General features: G+C 38.9%; 1 non-coding gene across 1 annotated transcript; it reads left to right on the top strand.

Annotated features, from left to right (window-relative positions):
* Positions 1-398: 398 nt before the first annotated feature.
* LOC131156932 (small nucleolar RNA R71) lies at positions 399-504 on the top strand. Its single transcript, XR_009137192.1, has one exon. It is a non-coding gene; the product is annotated as a small nucleolar RNA R71 (small nucleolar RNA).
* Positions 505-12049: the final 11545 nt, after the last annotated feature.

The raw sequence follows: 12049 nt of genomic DNA, 5'->3' as shown, positions 1-12049 counted from the left end.
CTTCTTCATGCCCAAGCTTTGGTGGGGAATGAACGTGTGGGCAATTATAACATGTATGGGAAGGGTTAGAGCATATCGCATATATCTCTGCACGCGCTGTTGTTTGCGGTCCTAGGGACAGGCATTGATCTAGATTTTTGGATATGGCATGCAGAGTAGGAGCTAATTCCTGGCTCGTGGCTAACTCGTAAACTTTCTTAGGTTTAGAAGTTGATGGATTAGGTAGTCTACGGGTAGTAGCCATGTGCTGCTGAGAATTTTTAGCTAGATTTTCAAAGAGAATCTAGACCTCGTTCTTGTGCTTAGTGAGGAAAGTACCTCCATATGATGCATCAACCATGGACCTATCTCTCTCAGCCAACTCTTCGTAGAAAGTTTGGACTAATTGCCTCTTGGGGACCTAGTGATGTGAGCATTTTTGGAGCAAGTCCCTAAAGCGCTCCCAAGTCTCGAAAAAGAGTTCCTCATCCATCTGTGAGAAACTTGTGATGGCTCTCCCAAACTGGTTAGTCTTCCTAATTGGGAAGTACTTTTTAAGAAATTCATGTTGCATGGTGGCCCAGTTGGCCACCGAGTTTGGTTCTAAGGACCTCAGCCAATATTTGGCTTTATCCTTCAAAGAGAATGGGAAGAGCCTAAGACAGAGATCATCATCACTGAACTTAGAGATGCGGATGATGGAACAAATTTCCAACAACTCATCTAGATGTTGATAAGGATTTTCAGTAGAGTTCCTATGAAAGTTGGGCAGCATCGAGATGATTGAAGTCTTTATCTCAAATTGTGCCACCTGAACATCTGAGAACCGGATACAGGGCGGCGAGGTGTATGCATTGGGTACAAAGTAGTCCCTAAAGGGTTGAAGACGTTGCTTTCCTACCACAAGTAGGTGGGGAGTGTGTGGTTCCGGGATTTGTTCAGTGGGAACCGGTGGGTTATTTTCGTCCATGGCTTTCAGTTCAGATGACTAAGCTTTCTCTAGATTAGAGATAGGTTTCCTAAGGGATCTATGGGATTTCTCAATCTCAAGATCTATGGGAATTGTCTTGGGTTCCAAAGAACGCAGACCAAACATACACACGTGTAAGCACATAGATTCAGACTTCAAAAATAGAAAAAAAAATTAAAGAAAATAGAAATTAACAAAGAAAGTAAAAAAAGAAAAAGAAAAAGGAGAGCAAATCAAAAGAACAAGGCAATAATACTTTAAAGTGGAAGTTGGCTTATAACCGTAGCCAAGTCCTCGACAACTGTGCCAAATTTTGGTAGGCTCGCAAAGGCTTGGGTCCTTAACTACCAAAAGTAATATTTATAAAACCTAACTATCCCAAGTTCAGTAGAAAGTGGGTTAGTTAGGTATCGATCCATGGAGGCTTGAAGCGCAGTTATTAAACCACTTTCGATTTAGTTTACTAAAGCCTTGTTATGAAAAAGAAGTAAAAGATGGTATTTTGCAATGGTGATTATCTAACAACTACTGGAAAGCATGTAACTGAAAGCAAATAAATCTAAACTACTAGAAAGCAAGTAAATTTCTAAGTTACCCTACTCCTACAAAGTGATACTGTGGTTCGAATAAGACGCTAGACGCCATGCTTCTAACTACACTCATCTAGACTTCTGTAGAAGTACTAACTTGAGCGGGCCAAAGCAAGAGAGGGGCGATCGAGGGCACATGGCAGCAAGGGTGAACCAACCGTCCGGAGTACGGTCAGGAACCAGAGTATACCTTGTATCAACAATAACGAACACCTCCACAGTTCCATAGCTGACTATTTCCCTCTAACTGATACGTAGCAGTGTTTATCCTTATCTGCAATCTTTCATCAAACACACAACAAGTAAATAGAAAGTAGTAAATTGAAAGCAGTAGATGAAAGCATGAGTAAAAAGATCATCCCTTTATCATTCAAAACGTCTGTCACTAATGCCAAAAGTACAAGAGGAGATAATCTAATATACACGGCTGTTATATGAACGCTACCAGTTGTCACAGGCCATTACACACTCCATACACGAATCAAAACTACTTTACTCCTACTCTAACTTGGCTCTCAATGACTTCCTAGGTCTGTCACTAACTTGAGAGAGGCCAAAGAGGAACCCAGAGCTTGTGTTCGTAGCAAATACTTATAGGCTCTAGAGTTTACAAGGTTTGTTTTACAAATTAGGAAAGTTTGTAGAAAATCTCGCGCAGAAGATCATCGCTGTTGACCAAGTCGCTCCTCTATCATTCTTGTGCACGCCCTAGTTGAGACTCGCTGGAAGTCAAGGATTCGAATCTTCAATGTCTTCGACTTCATTGTGCCTTAAGGTCTTGATGGTTGAGTTGATGGTCAAGACTTGCAGTATCTCGATCTTTAGGAAATCTCAGTGTCTCGACATAGTCGCCCCTAAAGGTCTTTTGGTCAAACACTTCGTCGAAACTCTCGATACTTCTGAATTTTAGTTCTGTCTCAGTATTTTGATGTGGTCTCCTCAGCAGGTCACTTGGTCGAGCACTTGATTGAACCTTGTAGCATTCCAATCTCAGTCTGAACCTTGGAGTCTGTAGTGGAAGACTAAGACACCCTTATGTGACACTAGTTGCGCCATATGGTCGAGCATCATCTTCTTGTCTATTTATGATTTGAAGCTTTTGGAGCTTGGTTGAATGTCTGAATTCGAGCTTTGAATCCTCCAAATCCTCCTTGGCTTCTTGTAATGCCTAACTCCATGATTTTCACCTATTTTTCTTGAAAAGGAAAATAAACCTTGCATAATTATGAACAATGATAACTCTAGGCAAATACATAATAAAATGAGGATAAACAAAGATAAATGAAGGTCTAAAATCATGTATTTTAAGGACTCATCAAATATCAAGCATATAAGCATTAGAACTAATTTTATTTAAAATTTTGGAAGGGCCCATCTTTTTAGCATGCAACTTTTTACCTTTCCTACAAGAATCTGCTTAGGATGAATACAGACCATAACCATATTACCCTCTGAAATTCTTGAAACCTACGATGTATATTAGTAATAGATTTATAATGCTTATTATTCAAGTTAATTTTCATTCTTATTTCAGAGTGTAGCTCATGTATGTGCTTAGCAAAAGCATCAGCTTGTTCACTCACTCTAACCTGTGAAGGTAATGAGATAAGATCTATGGGCTTCCTAGGTTGGTAACCGGTGACAAACTGAAAAGGACTCAATCTTGGGTTCTTTTCATTGAACTATTATACGCAAATTTAGCTATCGAAAGACACAAATCCCACAAACCTATGTTCTCACCCACTAGGCATCTCAATAGGTCACCTAAGCTCCTATTAACTACCTCATCTCATCAGTTTGGGGATGGTAAACACTGGAAAACTGGAGTTTGGTACCTAACATTGTCCATAAGGTTTTCTAGAAGTAACTTACAAACTTTATATCCCGATTAGAAACAATGGTCTTGGGAAGACCATGCAGTCTTATAACTTCTCTGAAAAAGATAGATGCAATTGTTGATGCATCATGTGTTTTGTTACATGGAATAAAATGGGATTTCTTAAAGAATCTATCCATGATAACAAACACAAAATCATTCTTTCTAGCAGTAATAGGGAGTCCTAAAACAAAATCCATGCTAATGTCCTGCCAAGGGGTATGAGGTACAAGTAAAGGAGTGTACAATCCAGTATTTTGCTTCCTACCATTTTTTGTTTGACACGTACCATAATGAAATACAACTCTAGCGACATCCCTTTTTAGACTAGGCCAAAAGAACGTATCTTCTACCATGGCAATGGTTTTATCTCTACCAAAGTGACCTGTTACACCACCCGCATGCAATTCCCATATCAATTGGTCACATAGAGACGTAAAGGGTATACACAATCTAGTTCCTCTAAATAGGATTCCACCATGGATCACAAATTCAGGATGGGATTCGAGAAGTCCTTGTAACATATCAGAAAAGATGTCAACGAAATAAAAACATTGAGAATATTCTTTCTTTCTTGATACTTCTATTACTCTTACCTCTAAGGTTTATAAAGTTACCATAACTTGGCTCAAAGCATCAACAACTTTGTTTTCAACACCAGCTCGATGTTTGAGAAAAAAAGTGTACTGCTGAATGCACTTAATCCACTTTACATGCCTATGATTTAGTTTCTTTTGGGTGCTTAGGTATCTAAGGGCCTGGTGATCAGAAAAGAGTACAAACTCCTGTGGGAGTAAGTAATGTCTCCAGTGCTTCAAAGATTGTACCATAGCATATAATTATTTATCATAGGTGGAGTAATGCTGCATGACATCATTCAAATTTTCACTAAAGAAGACAACATGATGGCTTTCTTGACTACGCACTCCTTATATGCCAACACCTAAAGCATCACAAGCTACTTCAAATAGTTTTTGAAAATCAGGGAGGTGTAGCACAGGGGCTTTTGTCATCCGATCCTTAATGTTTAAGAAGACTTTGGTTACAACTTTGGGCCACACAAACTCTCCTTTCTTAAGACAATTTGTAATGGGTGCCATGATGGTATTGAAATAATTCTTTATGAATCTCCTGTAGAATGTGGCTAACCCATGGAAACTTCTGGCTTCATGAATATTTCTGGGAGCAGGCCAATTCTGGATAGCCTTGACCTTCTCAGGGTCAGCTGAAACTTGACTCTCAAATACAACGTATCCTAGAAAGATTATCTGAGGAGTCATGAAGGTACACTTTTTCAAATTTGCATACAATTTATGCTCTCTTAGCACTTCAAATACTCTTCTTAAGTGATCTAGATGATCTTTCCTTATTTGACTATAAATCAATATGTCGTCAAAATATACAAGAAAGAAATGCCCAATGAAAGGTCTCAAAATTTTAGTCATCACTCTCATGAAAGTGTTAGGAGACCAAATGACATCACCAACCATTCGTACAAGTCATCTTTAGTTTTGAATGCAGTATTCCACTCATCTCTAGGTCTTATTCTAATATGATGGTATCCACTCTTAAGATCAATTTTTGAAAAAGATCTTTGGAACCAAACATTTGATCCAGCATATCATCTAACTTGGGTATGGAAAATCTATACTTGACTGTGATTTTATTAATGACTCTGCTGTCAATGCACATTCTCCAAGTTCCATCTTTCTTTGGAGTAAGAAGGGTGGGACATGCACATGGGTTCATACTTTCTTGAATAAATCCCTTACTTCTTAGCTCATCAACTTGCCTTTTCAGTTCCTCATGTTCTTTAGGATTCATCCTATAGTGAGCCAAATTGGGTAAAGAGGATCCTGGAACAAGGTCTATTGCATACTGAATGTCTCTTATAAGAGGCAATTCATTCAGAGGTTTAGAGATAACATCCTCAAATTTAGCAAGTATGAGTGACACTTCATGTGGTGTCTCATGTTCAAGAGTAGAGGAGTTATTCTCCTGGGTTACCACAACATAGACAACCTATGTCTCTTTGCTTTCTTATTCGAATTGCTTTTTGCTTAGAACATGCAAAGAATTTTTGCTTTCTCTTTTCCTTTCAAGTTTTTATTTTTCTTGTCTTGTTTGTCCTTTTTAGGCTTTAAAGGACTTAAGACAATTCTTTTCCCATTACACCTAAAGGTATAGGTGTTGGCACGACCATTGTGTGCAACATCAAGATTATAGACAAGGTCTTCCTTATCTTCATAGTCTGCAATCTTGATGGGGACTGAACACCTATGGCTTAGGGGTATGGTTGTTGCATTTACCCAAGCAACCTTATAGGTATTGGGATGGGGTTCAACTTTCAAATTCAATTTTTATGAAGCTGATTTTGAAATTACATTCATGTAGCTTCCACCATCAATGATCATCTTGCTGCTTTTATTCCCACACTTGATGTAAGTATGGAAAATAAAAGTGCGGCGCCAACCTCTTGTTCTTGAGGGGTCACCATGATACATATCATGACATTTACAGTATCATTTTCCTCTTCCTCAATGGACAATTCATCCTCACTCGCTACTTCTTCTGGAATATAAGGATGCTTTTCTCGTGACTTTTCTTCTTCATCCTCTCTTTCAATGGCTAAATTCGTAGTGGGGTATTGCTTAGAAAAGTGGCCTTTTTTGTGACACTCGTAGCACACATCATTCCTAGAAATTTGTTTCGAAGACCCATTTATGGGTGCTTTCCTTTTGTCCAATGGCTGTTGGATGTTGGGATTGCTACCTCTTGAAGTTACTTGACCCGTGTTGGTAGGTCTAGTCTTCTCATAAGTTGTGGTCTTTCTTTGATAAGTGTCATTGGAGTTGTTTCCAAATTTCCTTCCCATTTGAGCTTTACTCATTTTCTTTGTCATGTGCCAAGTTAAAGGCATGCTCAAGAGAGTCAATGTGATGAGGAAACAACTCTTTCCTCAGTTCAGGTTTCAAGTCAATCCTAAAACGAGAAATTTGTTAGCTAATGCTTTCTTCTACCTCAAATCTAATGGATAGTTCATCAAACTTGCTCATATATTCGGTCCCACTCATACTACCTTGCCTAAGGCTATAGAGCTGATCCATGAGATGTTCCCTATAAGAAATTGGGACATACTTTACTTTCAATCTTTCTTTTATCAAATCCCAATGTTCTATAGGTCTATGACCAATGTGAGCTCCTTGTCTTTCAACATTCATCCAATGAAGCTTTGCTTGCCCTGCTAATATCATCTTTGCAAATCTCACCCGACGTGGGTCATTCATCTTATACCAATCAAAGTATGAGTCCATTTCATACTTCGCTAGTTTTCGAATTTTGAATTGGGAAGTTATATAGGTTGGGTTTCGAGGGGGGGGGGGGGACCTCCTAGAGGGTTATATATACATGTTGTATGTTGTAACTCTATGTTTACACAAGATAGTGAAAGTTCAGTGTCGTTTGCTCCAGTGGATGTAGGCATTGCCGAACCATGTAATTCTTCGTGTCATTTCTTTTATTGCTTTCATATAATCTGTGTGATTATGTTTTTAGTATATTTCACTATTGGTTGTTGCATTGTGTGATTCGGTATTCCACTGCGCATTTATTTGCACAACAAAAATTGTGGTTAGCTCATACAAACCCAAAACCCAAATTAGTGAACCTAGCCTAACGAACGAGTCAAGTTGAAAGAAATATTTACATTTGGCTAATGGCATTTGAACTTGCAGCCCAATAAGAAGTGACAACAAACTTATAAACAAGTTGAATTAGAGGACCTGATAAATAAATGTATAATAAACTATATAAATTTTCTACATAAAGAGGGTTGAGACTTCCATATTAAAGGTTTTAAATTCTAACCTTGAGATAGGAGATGGACTATCTTCTTTTTGTAGCCTAGGTCCAATTTACTGCTAATGGATGAAAAAACTATATATAATTTTTTTTCTAACCATAATATATATATAGTACATATGAACATATTAAAAGTTTAAAAATAAAATTAAAATATTACTTTTTATTTGTCTCATATGCTTGGACCCTACACAACAAGAGATAACTTGTCTCTCATTACATATCCTCCCCCAACATAAAAGTTTCAAGTTTTAACACGATTCCTTTTATTACACGTTTCCTTTTATTTTTTGTTTATCTCTCCCTCTCTTTTGCTCCCTGTTTTAGCATTTGTTTTAACTCGACACCTTTGAAATTTTATTATGTAAGTTAGAAGATAATATACACATGACATTTTTTTAATACAACTAATAACATTATTGTAATGAACCAAAAAAATAATATCGTGATCAATTGTAACTTCTCAAATTTAATTATTATTTAATTTATCTATATATTTTTAATATTCTTTTGATGCATAAAAGTAATAGTAGTAAATCTAAAGAATATTTGTAAATAATCAGAAAAACAATGCAATAATGATGTTTGGTATTCATTTTTGAACTCAGTTTGATGATCATATGATGTTAATTTTTTTTTTAAATTTTTTGGCATCATCACACACACCAAGTATGCATGAAAAAAAATTATTTTGTTTATTTATTTGTTTTTTATTTCTTGATATGGTTTCTATTTTGATTCAATACATGCTATCTTTGAAAACAATAGTTGTAACGGTGCTGGTGTTAGTTGTAGTAGTAGTAAATCTTCTTCGGATAATAACTTAATAATACTATCATAGTTATAATCAGGTTGCGAACTGTCTAATAGTTACTAAAATATAAGAATGTTGTCCTTAACATCTAACCTAGGAAAAAATTATACCAAATAATGGGAGGAATAGCAAAAAATAACTTTAGTTATATTAATAGGATACATTATGTATGAACACGACAAGCTCCATTTTATGGTTTTATTTTTATAGTATATAATCAACATAAAGAGATAGGGATATTAGAATGAAATTAATTCAGTTGTTAGTTTCCATATTTTAGTCTTATCATATGTAATGATGTCTACATTGTAAAATTGACATTTATTAGCTGAAAGCCTTCTCAAAATATATCGAAAATCAATAACTATGGTACTAGCCATAGAATTCTTTCCGCCACATAGTTTAACACTCATTTTCTCACATAACTCTTTGACTAAATGCAACAAATAGTGCACAAACCCGAATTTACCTCTAAGCTTGGAGATTATGCTTGCAAATTAAAGGTTCATTAAAATAAAATGTTTCACGTGCAATGCACGTGTCTCCACTAGTTTAATAAAAACAAGTTGCCCACATGAGGTCACGCCTACCAAAATGGATATCTACAAAAGAGCATCTTCTCATGTTTGGAATGGTTAAACCTTGTATTTAAATTTATACAAATTTAAATTTAAGGTCAATAATTCTTAGTCCAAACACAACCTTAACTGCTTTTTATTTTTATTTTTTAAATGTTTGGAATGATATATTCTTCAATATTGTTGTCTTCTATTTGAGCCAGTGGTTTAGGCATTCAATTGCTCGTCAAAAGCAATTTTTTTTTTTTTTACAAGGGATATGCCCAAAATATACTAGCCCTAAAACAATCCATCTACCATAATGGAGTATTAAGGAGCAGCCACGATCAAGACCATTATTGCCCAAGGACAACTGTTCTTGAGGAGTCAACTCCATGCACACCAGAGCGATTCACGCCCGTGCCATTAAGAGCTATCATCAGCTCCTTAAAGGCCAAAGCGATTCACGCCCACGCCATAACTAGCCAATAAATGACCATACACCCTCGGGTAAACTCTAACCACTATAAGAAGGGACACAGGGAAGAGGCCAAGGTAAGTCATTTAGCACCCATTCTTACTGTTGCATTTAGCCTCTCTAAAACATTTCCCTTACTTAGGCATTAGAGTGATCCCCCGTAGTACACCCCTGGTCCTCCAAGCCTTTTTCCTTTTCCCTTTTTTAGGTCAACGGAAGTCGGAGAACAGTCCTACTGGTCACCGCCAATTTTATCTCGCAACAGTTGGCACCGTTTGTGGGAACTTGCTTTGGAGAGATACTCAACTTGCTCTCAACCTTCGACATTCAAAAAATGTCAACCACATGTAGCTCTAGCTCCAATCCTGCCGCCGGAAAAGAGTCACCCTAGTCCATTCACTCTACACCCGCACAACCTTCGGGAGTCACTGAGGAAGAATTCCTTACCTTCCAAAAGAAAATAGAGGATATATTCAACCTACTCTTACAGAAAAAGAGTCAGGAAGGGCATGTCCCCTACTAACAACAAGTGAGTCCTGATCCAACCAAGAAAGTAGATAAGCCAAAGGAGAGTGAGGTAAAAACCCACCTCACTAAGAAAGGTAGAAGACACGAATAGCGTGGGTGTCAACGAGCAGAGATCCACTGATTTGGAAGAAAGGATTAAGAAAATAAACCAAATAGAGAAGATGATGAAAGAAGGCAAGACCAACCCCTTCTACGGGGAAGCTTCTCTACGATCTTCGGAGCCGCCATTCACCAGAGAAGTGATGGAGGTTCCACTGCCCAGCAAATTCAAAATGCCGACCTTAAAGGTACGAGGGTCTGTCTGACCCGATTGATCACCTGTACACCTTTAGGGTGTTGATGCAGTTGCAAGGTGCTCCCGACGCCATCATGTGCCGAATTTTGCAACAACCCTCAAAGGTAGTGCTAGGGATTGGTACCGAACCCTGTGACCTGGATCGATCGGTTCCTTCTCAGAGATGGAGTAGCTGTTCGTCGGCCACTTCCTCAGTAGTTAGAGAATTGTCAAAACATCAGCTTATCTAATGAGCATGGTCTAGGGAGAAAGGGAGACGCTAAAAAAGTTCATGCATCGTTTCAACACTACGACCCTGGAGATCCACAACCTAGATATGGGGGTGACTTTGGTAGCTCTGACCATGACCCTTCAGCCCGGAAGCTTCTTGTATTCTCTGGGGAAAAAGCTTCCAGCTGATATGGGAGAACTAATGGCCCGAGCGCAAAAGTACATAAACTTGAAAGAAATAATGGACACTAAGGGAAATTGAATCGAGTTGAAAAGGAAGGGTAGTAGCCGAGAGATAGGACAATCTTCCAGACCTGCGAAGAGACAAGAGACCAGTACGCTGCACGCTAGCTCTAAGACGAGAGGGCAATCTAGTAAGTTCTCCACCTATACACCACTAAACACACCGCGGGCTGATGTGTTGATGCATATAAGGAATAAGGAATATGTCTCGTGGCCCAAACCTATGCGAACCCCTTCATACAAGCGGAACATGTCCAAGTTCTATCAATTCCATAGGGATCATGGGCACGATACGGAAGAATGTATTCAGCTGAAGAATGAGATTGAAGCCTTGATAAAAAAGGGATACTTGTCGAGATTCATAAAGAAGGGAGATTGGCAAGGGGAACCTCATGAGCATAAGAGACCAAACGGGGATGAGAAGGAAGAACAAATCAAAGGAGAAATCGCAGTGATCTTTGGAGGATCTGCTAGTGGTGGAGACAACGGAGGTGCATGTAAAAGATATGCTAAGTAGGTACTCTCAATGGAGAGAAGAGAACCAAGTAGAAAAAGGAAAAAACAAGATGATGCTATCGTCTTTGATAGCGAAGACGAAGAAGGAGTGCAGCAATTTACATGACAACACACTAGTAGTCTCCCTGCTGGTGGCAAATTACAAAGTAAGACGTGTGTTGATAGATAATGGGAGCTTGGCCAACGTTATGTTCTGGTCGGTGCTCGAGGTAATGAAGATCGGTAAAGAACGACTCAAACCAATCTCAACCCCCCTGGTTGGGTTCGGAGGGGATGTCGTTCATCCCATGAGAACAATCACACTCTAGGCAACAATGGGGACGACTCCACAACAAGTTACTTCCCTAACGGAATTCTTGGTGGTTGACCAGCCATCAATATACAACCTCATACTAGGCCTCCCCTTGCTTAATGTGATTCGAGCCGTAACATCTACGTATCACCTCAAGATGAAATTTCCTACTACGTACGGGGCAGGGGTGGTCAAAGGAGATCAAGTTGTGGCTCAAAATTGCTATGTAATGGCCCTAAAAGGGAAGATGGAAGCAAGGGAGACCTTGACTGTAGAAGACTTAGAGGTGTGGGACGGGAGTCGCCTACCCGACACTCTAAGAGCAGAACTAAGCGGGCTACTGAACAAGTTCGCATACGTGTTCGCGTGGTCGGCCAAAGATATACCGGGTATTGACCCTGCGATCATGGAGCACAGGTTGCAGGTAGACCCCAACTATAAGCCTGTAAAGTAGAAGAAAAGGAGCTTTGCGATTGAACGAATCAAGGTGATTGATGAAGAAATGACGAAGCTAGTGCAAGCCAAATTTGTCAGGGAGGCCAACTATCCAAAGTGGTTGAGCAATGTGGTTCTAGTAAGGAAGCCAAATGGGAAGTGGTGCACCTGCATAGATTTCACAGACTTGAATAAGGCATGTCCGAAGGACAGCTTCCCTCTCCCCCGAATTGATCAGTTGGTGGATTCAACCTCTGGACATGAGCTTCTCAGCTTTATGGATGCCTACTTAGGATACAATCAAATCCCAATGCATTTAGCTGATGAGGGGAAAGCATCCTTTATCACCGAGAAAGGGCTATATGGCTACCGAGTAATGCCCTTCGGATTAAAGAATGCAGGAGC

This window comes from Malania oleifera, chromosome 5 (genome assembly GCF_029873635.1).
Source record: "Malania oleifera isolate guangnan ecotype guangnan chromosome 5, ASM2987363v1, whole genome shotgun sequence".
NCBI lineage: Eukaryota > Viridiplantae > Streptophyta > Magnoliopsida > Santalales > Ximeniaceae > Malania > Malania oleifera.
Note: the sequence above shows the minus strand (reverse complement) of the source record. Positions and strands in the feature narration are given on the sequence as shown.